Here is a 9,695-nt window from a genome sequence, read left to right on the forward strand (position 1 = left end):
CCAGGTCATCTGGAGTTGTTGAGCATTTGCACTGAATTTGTGAATGTATGGAATTTGAGATCCTTTTCAGCACAAGCACCTGTTATTCATGTTCTAAGGTGGTTCTGAACAGAAACTGAAATAACTTTGGTTTGTCTGATGGGAAAACTAGAATGATTAATTATCTTTTTTGTCTACTTTAATCCACTGTGTCAAAATCAGGTTTTTTTACACACCAGTTGTTATTGTCTGAGAATTGCTTTGTAACTTCTATTATTTTATTCATTTATTCATTTATTTTATTGATTCTGAGGATGAATTTTTATGTCTCAGTTTCTATAGAAAGCTAATGTCAAGCTGATTGTTATACTGATATTCTTGTTTAATGACAACTGAGAAAAGTTATTTAATAGGTTGAGATAGAAATAATTTTTTGGGATATTTACAGGCACCAAAGGTGGCATACCCAGATCCATAACAGCCCTTTTTGTGGGTGCACCATCACAGTGACTGTGTTTATATATGTTTGTATATTTGTTTATGTTTGGAAATACAATACATTTTATTTAAGAAGCTATGTCTGAGATCTCTGTTACTTGGGATAAATTGTTAGCTCCTCATGAGTAGAGCTGGAAGTAGCTGAGTCACGAGTTATTCATTCACTTCCCTTGTTTCTGTGTCCTAGAATAGCCAACCGTACAGGGAAAGCCTATCTAGCCTATGATACGTTCAAGTGGATTTTGTTGATGGACATAGAATAAAATTCGGAAGATCAGAAAGAAGGCTAAAGTTTTCCATTCCTTTATGAAACCTGAGGTTAACTTTATGCATTTATAAATTTAAAAAATATTTTCAATTTTAACATTATGTGTTAAAAATTCCCTTACCAAAATGAGTATTATTTATTAGGAAAAAAATGGAACTTTAGTGAAGCCCTAAAATCTCTTTAAATTGTTACATGTATTGAATACTCAATTAATTATCAAAATTTCCTTTTAGTTACACAAGGCAATTCTAAAATTCATATAGTGTCAGTAAAGTGCCAGAGTAGCCAAAATACATTTATCACACAGGATAATTATGAAATTCCCTTTTATTGTAATAAAGAAGTTTCCTTTCTCTTTTTCAGAAGTTTCAAGTGCCTTTAAATTTTCACAGGCTACATCGTACAATGAGCTCCAAGGTAACAGCTTGAAATTTCAGTGGGGGTCTGGGATAACAGTGAAAGAAAAATTTTCCCATGGGACTCTGTGTTCATAGCAGTTATTTTAAGAAACATGCTCTTATCTAGAGAGAAATCCATATCTAGGATTTCCTTTCCTTTAGGCATATGTTAACTAACCTCCTGAGTAGGGATTGTTATAATATAGCTTCCAAATTAATATTTTTTCAAGGCATGCTTATTTATTGGATAATGGAAAACTGTTTTTTGTTTAGTGATTTTGTTTTATGACTAAAAGTAATGATGGAAAATGAATTATTATTTTTGTTAAAATCATGGGAATTAAAAACTCCTCATTTGGGCATTTTATTTCTTGATGATCCTTAGAAAACTTTTAATTTATTGGACACAGATTTGGAAATATCAATATTTGTACTTTATGTTAATTTTATTGTGAGCAGGACAGGGTTAACTTAGCAAGCCTGGGTTGTTCAAACCATGCACATTCCAAAGAAGGGCCTGTCTTCTGGGCAGGCTCTTGGCTGGCTCCTGGGAGATAACCTCCTCTGATCCCTTGGGATCTTCTACCTGATAAGTTTGCTTTTGTATATCTGAGTCCTTGGGCCATGATGTACCTATTTGACTAGTTGAGTCTATCCTGACAGTGTGATTTATTGTGAATGCCTGTTTTCATTCTGGAGGATGGATTGAAATCTGAGTAGCTGTGGTCAGTCACACAGGTACTGCATGCCTATGTGATTGACCTCCAATAAAAAGCCTCCAAGGCTCAAGTGAGCTTCCCTGATTGGCACACATCATTTCTGGTAGAATTAGGTGTGTCCACATGTGACTCCTCTGGGGAGGGACACTTAAAAGCTTGTGCCTGGCTTCTCTTGCACTTTTCCCCATGTGCCTTTTCCCTTTATTGATTTTAATCTGTTTTCTTTCACTGTAATAAAACATAACCATGACTACAAGGGGTTTTCTGAGTTCTTTGAATCCTGCTAGCAAATCATGAAGGTTGGCAGGGGTCTCAGTGATGCCCAGCAGAGTTGGGATTCACTAGAATGACCCAGACTCACTGAAACATGGTAATCACATTGTTTAGGAAAAGAAAGTATGAGGGGGTGATGAATGACAAATCTTTAATGCCTGAAGGGCTACTATGTCACTCATTGTATGAGACAGCAGCTGTGCTTCAGTCAGCACCTGAATATATAAGGAAATGCAAAATAATGAGAAACAAACTAAATATACAACCCCTTAGTTATTTTTATCTGTATTAAATAAAATAAAAGTAAAAGAGAGTGTTGGTGTGGATTCTAGCACTGCACTGAGCTCAGATTTCTGCCAGTCTGAGCTACAATTACCAGCCTTAGAGCTGCTACCAAAGGGGAAAGTTATGCTGAAACAACAGATAGCACCTCTACAAAGTCTGGTCACTAAGAAGGTATTCCAGGTGACAGAGGTAGACAAACCCAGAAAACTACTGAAACGAGTGGGTATAATGTTAAAGAGTTGTCTCCTTTTGCGGGTCAAGATCATCAGCTTCCCGAGATCCTTGATCAAAAATGGATTGTGATAGTTAGCAACCTAGGATCAGTCTCCTTGATGTTGAATGTTGTAGAATGGAGAAATGTGTTTGGGTTGATGCAGGATCTACTGCTTACTATTGAACAGATGGCTATACACAATCCAAACACACAGCAATTTCTTCCTGAGGGGAGAGCTAGCCTTGTGGACTGGATAAAAGCCACCGTAAAGTTTGTTTGCCCTGAGAAGGGGAGTGCTCTTCTCCTTTAAAAACCAAATGGAACTCTCAGGATGAAGAAGGTGATATGAAGCATATGAAACCCATACTGGATTGGCTTTACAATGATCAGGATGTTCATCTACTTAATATACCTCTTACCCAGGTCATGGTAAATGCTGTGATTTAGGAAGACTCTTTCACGTTGTCATCCCATGTAACCTTGTTGCAAAATCAAGCAATAGTCTAAGAAGCTGTATCAGATTTGTTATCTCAGCTTCCCTTTATGAGTCTCACAGATGCTAAGAAAATTAGAGTGATTCACAAGAAAACAGGGAAGGAAAAAGGGGATAGTCAAGGGATTCACTCCAGTAAAGTGGAAATCTTTAAATAGTTATTAAGGAATTGAATGAAGAAAGTAGCATTGATGGGGTCATTACTGTTATAATGAGAGGATATGAGAATAAAGTGGTTGATGGGATTAAAGTCAATGTTTGGAAGAAAATTGAGTGTTTGAACAGACTTTATGTGAAGTGGTTGCATCTCCTTTTCCTGAATGTATTATTGAGAAAGATATATGTCTACTGGGAAACACTTTCTCTATCTAGAATTGCAAAACAGAAGGCATGTAAGCTTACCCTTTGGTCAATGTTAATTGGACGTGTTAAATGGGAACCTACAGAATTTCCTAAGTCCATGCAAGTTGTTAATTTGAAACAGTATATGACACCTAGTGGAGAAAAACAGACGACTACTTTAATTAATGACACGTTAGAAGCTGGAGTGCTGCGACCAATAAATTCTCTGTACAATAGCCCTGAGTAGCCAATGAAGAGGCAGATGGCTCATGGAGACTAATAGACTATCAAGGCTTGAATAATGTGGTACTTCATATAGCATCAGCTGTCAAAAAAAATGAAAAACTACAAGTTAAACAAGTTGATGACTCAGTGATTGATCTTGAAAATACTCTTTTCCTTGACAGTAATCATGGAAAGGAGTCAAGTGAAGTTTTTTTTTATGTAAGAGGGATCTTAATTTACATTTACTGTATTGCCACAGGATTATTTGAATTCACAACTTACTGTCATAATTTGCCTAGGAGGGATTTGGACTTGATGCAGGCATCAAGTGCAATAGTACACTGCATTAAGGATGTCATGATAATACCAGAAATTGATGAGCAAGGTATAACTTGCTTAAATGAAGTGGTGACACACATGAATAACAAAGGCTGGTTGGAAAATCTAGCAAATATCCAAGGGCCTTTCCAAATGGTGAATTCATTGGAATAACATGGACGAGAGCCACCAAGACATTCTATAGGTAACTAAAAATAAAATGCCCTCATTGCTTACCCCCGAAAATAAGCAATAAGCACAGCACCTGGTTGGGTTTTGTTGAATTTTGAAAGATGCGTATTCCACCTCTGGGACTATTGCTAGCTCCAATTCATACAGCTATCTGTAAGAAGGCCATATTTGAATGGGGACTTAAAGAACACAAAGCTATGTCTGAAATGCAAAAAGTAGTGGCTCAGTCAATGACTTTGAGCCCTTATGATACACACTCAGATACGACTTTGGAAGTATCTGCAATTTTCACTTATGCAGACTGGAGCTTATGGCAAAGTCCATGAGTGCTGCCCAGCAGTGACCACTGAAATTTTGGGCTAGACAATTTACAAACATGGAAGTATACTATACACAGTTTGAGAGACAACTATAGACTTGCTATTGGGCATTTACTGAAACTGCTCCTATGACTGGAGGACATAGAATAATCTTGAAACCATTATCCATAATGTCTTGTCCCAGAAGGAACATGCTACTGCAATAATGGAAGGATATACTCATTGTCTTTATGATTGGGGAACTTTTTTCCCCTTAGGCTAACTTTGGAATCACCTAAGGAATTGCCAGATCCTATTGCTACATGAGTGGTGCTCTATGCACAGCTCTCAACTGACCAACAAATAGTTGCTTTGTTTATGTGTGTCAGTTACAAAGTGGATTTTGTTTGGAAGGATGCTGCTCTATAACCTACTAATGTAAAAACTCTGATGGAAGGTAAGAAAAAAATAGCTCAACGGACTGAACCATATGCTCTTTTCCTTGCTGTGATGAAAGAATGGAACGATGATAAAATTTTAAGTCTGGGTTTATTCTGACACACCAGTGGGATTGGTGGAATAGGGAGGTGGCAAATGGCCTGGCCATATGGTCAGGTAGAAAGGCAATTGAAAATTGGACTATTAAGGAATTCCTGAATGTTTCATAGCCTGGTGGAAATCACTTTGGGAATTTAAAAGGCACATTGAAGAATTTCATTCCCAAATCAGAAGGTGATTGGAATGAGCAAGTGGAAATCCTAGTGCGCTTGTTTGAAGTGGCCACTTGAATCCATAAAATGAGTGGACATGGGGTAGCTGTAGCAATGCAGAGATGGGCTGATTATCAATATATTCCACTTGCACCTTCTAAGGCACAAAATGTTAACAAGAACTATTCTGTCTTCCATTCAGAGAGACAAAAACTACAGATGGATGTGGGACAGATTCCTTGGGGAAAGGTTCCACACACAGCTGGCATGTAAACTACATCAGACTATTACCAGTAGCCCTAGGCAGCTATAAACAGGTCCTGACAGGAATAGATATTTTCTATGGACTAGGCATTATATACACAGTGGTGGATACAAATTCTCAAAAGTCTATAAAAAATTTGAACATAAAATACTGTACCAATTTAGACCATAAAGTTATATTTCTTTGGACCAAGGATCACATTTTATAGCTCATAGGGTCTAACAATGGTTAACGAGATGTTGTATGAAGTGGACATATCATATTGCATTTCATCCTCAGAGTAGTGATTTGATAGAGAATAGGAATGAGCAATTAACACACTAGTTGTCTAAAATGTGTAAAGATAAAGACATGAAGGGTTATTTACAAAACTTTGAGAATGTGAGCTCACATTTGATGTGAGAAGGGGACAAGGGAGGAGTCCCATTTGGTAGAATCTTCTGTTTTTCTGGGAGATTTGGAGGAAAAAAGGGTAGGGAAAGATGTTGGTATAACCATACAGTGCTTCCCCAAATCACTCAAACTTTCTTTTTTCCTACCTGACTCAGTGGTCCTGGGACCAGGGCTGCAGGTGCCGAATGCAAGGATGATCCCTAAGCAAGAAACTGTAACTACATCTTTAACCCTTTGTGACAGTATTCCTAAGGGTCTGATGAGATAAGATTGTACCTTCACTCCATCTGGTAAAATTGGGGTTGACAGTGAATGCAGCTGTATTGCCTAGTGGTCAAGAAAGCCCACTAGTTCTGTACTTATGTAACCCAATCCTATATGGATGAGAATGGACAGAGTTTCTCCTTACACAGAAAATGTTGAAAACTGTTGAGGATAAGCACTTGCTAAACAGGTTTTGGTGCCAATGATCTGGACCAACACAATGACTGAACCTAACATTCCTTCCAAAGATGGAAAAGTCTGGGTAAAAACCAATGAAAAATGGAGAACAGGAGCAATAATAGTTGAGGTTAAAGGAATGACTAAATAGGGTAAGGAATAAGGGAAATTCTATATTACATTGCTGTCTCGAGTGAGGCTCAGAGAAAGAAAATGATATTGTCTCTCAGTACAATTATACCCTGATGCTAAAAAGTTTGAAGCCATATGTTTTCCAAGACCACCCTAGCTTTTTGAAGCTGACAAGATCTAAAGGAAGCCTGGAAATCTGAGAGTCATTGCTCTGGGAGACATTTTAATCATATAATATGATGAAACGGGTCTTCTGGTTAACAATCAAATGTAACTCTAGTAATGTAGACTCTTATTTTTCGGGTTACATCTACTACAAAGGATATCACTTGGGAGAGTTTTTGGAAAATGGCAGCATAGGAGGATCCTGAGCTTGTCTCCTCCCATGGACACAACAAACCTATAACAGTGGAACATTTTCCTCTGACAGAGATCTGGAAACTGGATGAAAAAAACCTCCACAACAACAACAAAAAAGTAGCAAAACGGCAATAAGTACATACCTATAAATAATTACCTTAAATCTAAATGGATCAAATGCTCCAATCAAAAGACATAGGATGGCTAAATGTATAAAAAATATGAGACTCATATATATGCTGCGTATAAGAGACAAACTTCAGATCTAAGGATACTCACAGACTGAAAGTGAAGGTATGGAAAAAGATATTTCATGCAAATGGAAATGAAAAGGAAGCTGGGATAGCAATACATCATATCAGGCAAAATAGACTTTAAAACAAAAGCTATAACAAGAGACAAAGAAGAGCACTACATAATGATAAAGGGGAAAATCCAATAAGAGGATATAACAATTGTAAATATCTATGCACCCAATATAGGAGTACCTAATACATAAACCAAATATTAACAGACATAAAAGGAGAAATTGACAGTAAGACAATAATAGTGGAGGACATTAACAGTCCGCTGACATCAATGGATAGATCATCCAGACAGAAGGTCCATAAGAAAACATTGGCCTTAAATGACGCTTTAGACAGGATGGATTTAATAAATGTATATAAAATATTCCATCCCCAAACAGAAGAATACACTTTTTTTTAATACACAAGGATAGATCCCATATTAGGCCACAAAACAAGTCTCAATAAATTTAAGAAGGTTAAAGTAATATAAAGCATCTTTTCCAACCACAATGATATGAAACTAGAAATCTACTACAAGAAGAAAACTGGAAAAGTTGCAAATAAGTGGAGATTAAAGAAAATGCTACTGAACAACGATTGGGTCAATGAAGAAACCAAAGGAGAAATTAAAAAAATACCTGGAGACAAATGAAAATGAAGACACAATACACCAAAATCTATGGAATATAGCAAAAGCAATACTAAGAGGGAAGTGTATAGCAATACAGGTGTACCTCAAGAAACAAGAAAGATGTCAAATAAACAATCCAGCATTACACCTAAAGGAACTAGAAAAAGAACAAATGAAGCACCAAATCAGTAGAAGGAAGGGAGCAATAAAAATCAGAGCAGAAATAAATGAAATAGAGAACAACAACAAAAAACTTCAATGACACTGAGCTGGTTCTTTTAAAAGATAAACAAAATTGATAAACTTTCAGCTAGACTCACCAAGAAAAAAAGAGAAAAGCCAGAAATAAATAAAATCAGAACTGAAAGAGGAGAAATTACAACAGATACCACAGAAATACAAAGGATCATAAGGGAATACTATGAAAAGCTATACACCAACAAATTGGGTAAGCTAGAAGAAATGGATAAATTCTTGGAATCATACACCTGCAAAAATGAATCAAGAAGAAATAGAGAATCTGAATAGACTGATCACTAGTAAGGAGATTGAAAAAGTAATCAAAAACCTCCCAAAACACAAAAGTCCAGGACCAGGTGGCTTCCCTTGTGAATTCTACCAAACATTCAAAGAAGATTTCATATCCATCCTTCTTAAACTCTCACAAAATTTAAAGAGGAAGGGTTGCTTCCTAACTAATTTTGGAAGGCCAATATTGCCCTGATACCAAAACCAGACAAGGGCAACACACAAAAAAGAAAATTACAGGACAATATTGCTGATGAACATAGATATAAAATTCCTAAAAAATATTAGCAAATTGAATACAACAATACTTTGAAAGGATCATACACCACCAACAAGTGAGACTTAATCCAGGGATGCAAGGATAGTTCAACATCCATAAATCAATCAATGTTGTATATCACATTAACAAAATGAAGAATAAAAATCACGTGATCGTCTTAATAGATGCAGACAAAGCATTTGACAAGGTTTAGCATACATTTATGATAAAAATTCTGAATAAAACGGGCATAGAAGCAAAGTACCTCAACATTATAAAGGTCAGATACAAAAAACCCACAGCTAACATCATATTCAATGGTTAAAAACTGAAAGCTATCGCTTTAAGAACAGAAGCAAGACAAGGATGCCCACTGTCACCACTCTTATTCAACATAGTATTGGAAGTCCTAGCCAGAGCAATTAGCCAAGAAAAATAAATAAAAGGTATCCAAATTGTAAAGGAAGAAATAAAACTGTCACTATTTCCAGATGGCATGATTGTATGTATAGAAAACCCTAAAGAACTCACCAAAAAACTATTAGAAATAATTAATGACTACAGTAAAGTTGCAGGGTACAAAATCAACACACAAAAATCAGTTGCATTTCTAACACTAACAAAGCAATAGTAGAAAGAAAAAATCAAGAATACAATTCCTTTTACAATCACAACAACATGTACCTTTTCCCTTTGTGTATTTTGATCTGTTTGACCTTATTTTTCACTCTAATAACCTGTAACTGTTGGCATAACAGCTCTTTTATTTCTTTCTGTCCTTAGCAAAAACTGAGCATGAAACGAAGTGTGTATTTAAACATAAACCATGTGGTAGAAAATTTAGATCAAGATAAATTGAGATACTTGGCTATTTGTGAAAGTGTCAAAACTGTAAGACTTTGGAGTAGTAGGTAGGTATTACTGAGTTTTATGTACTAATGGACAAAGAGAACAAAAGGGAGAGATAGAGAGGAAGTGAGAAGAGGGAGTGTGTGTATGTGAGTATGTGAGTGAGAGAGAGAAAGACAGAGAGAGGGAGACGGGGAGAGAAGGAGTTTGTGAGAAGAAGAGTGTGTATGTGTGTGAGAGAGAGAAAGAGAGAGAGAGAGAGGGGGGAGGGAGAGAATGAGAGTCCCATGGGGACAGAAAGTGAAATGAAATTACTGGAAGTTTACATACCAAC

This window comes from Equus quagga, chromosome 10 (genome assembly GCF_021613505.1).
Source record: "Equus quagga isolate Etosha38 chromosome 10, UCLA_HA_Equagga_1.0, whole genome shotgun sequence".
NCBI lineage: Eukaryota > Metazoa > Chordata > Mammalia > Perissodactyla > Equidae > Equus > Equus quagga.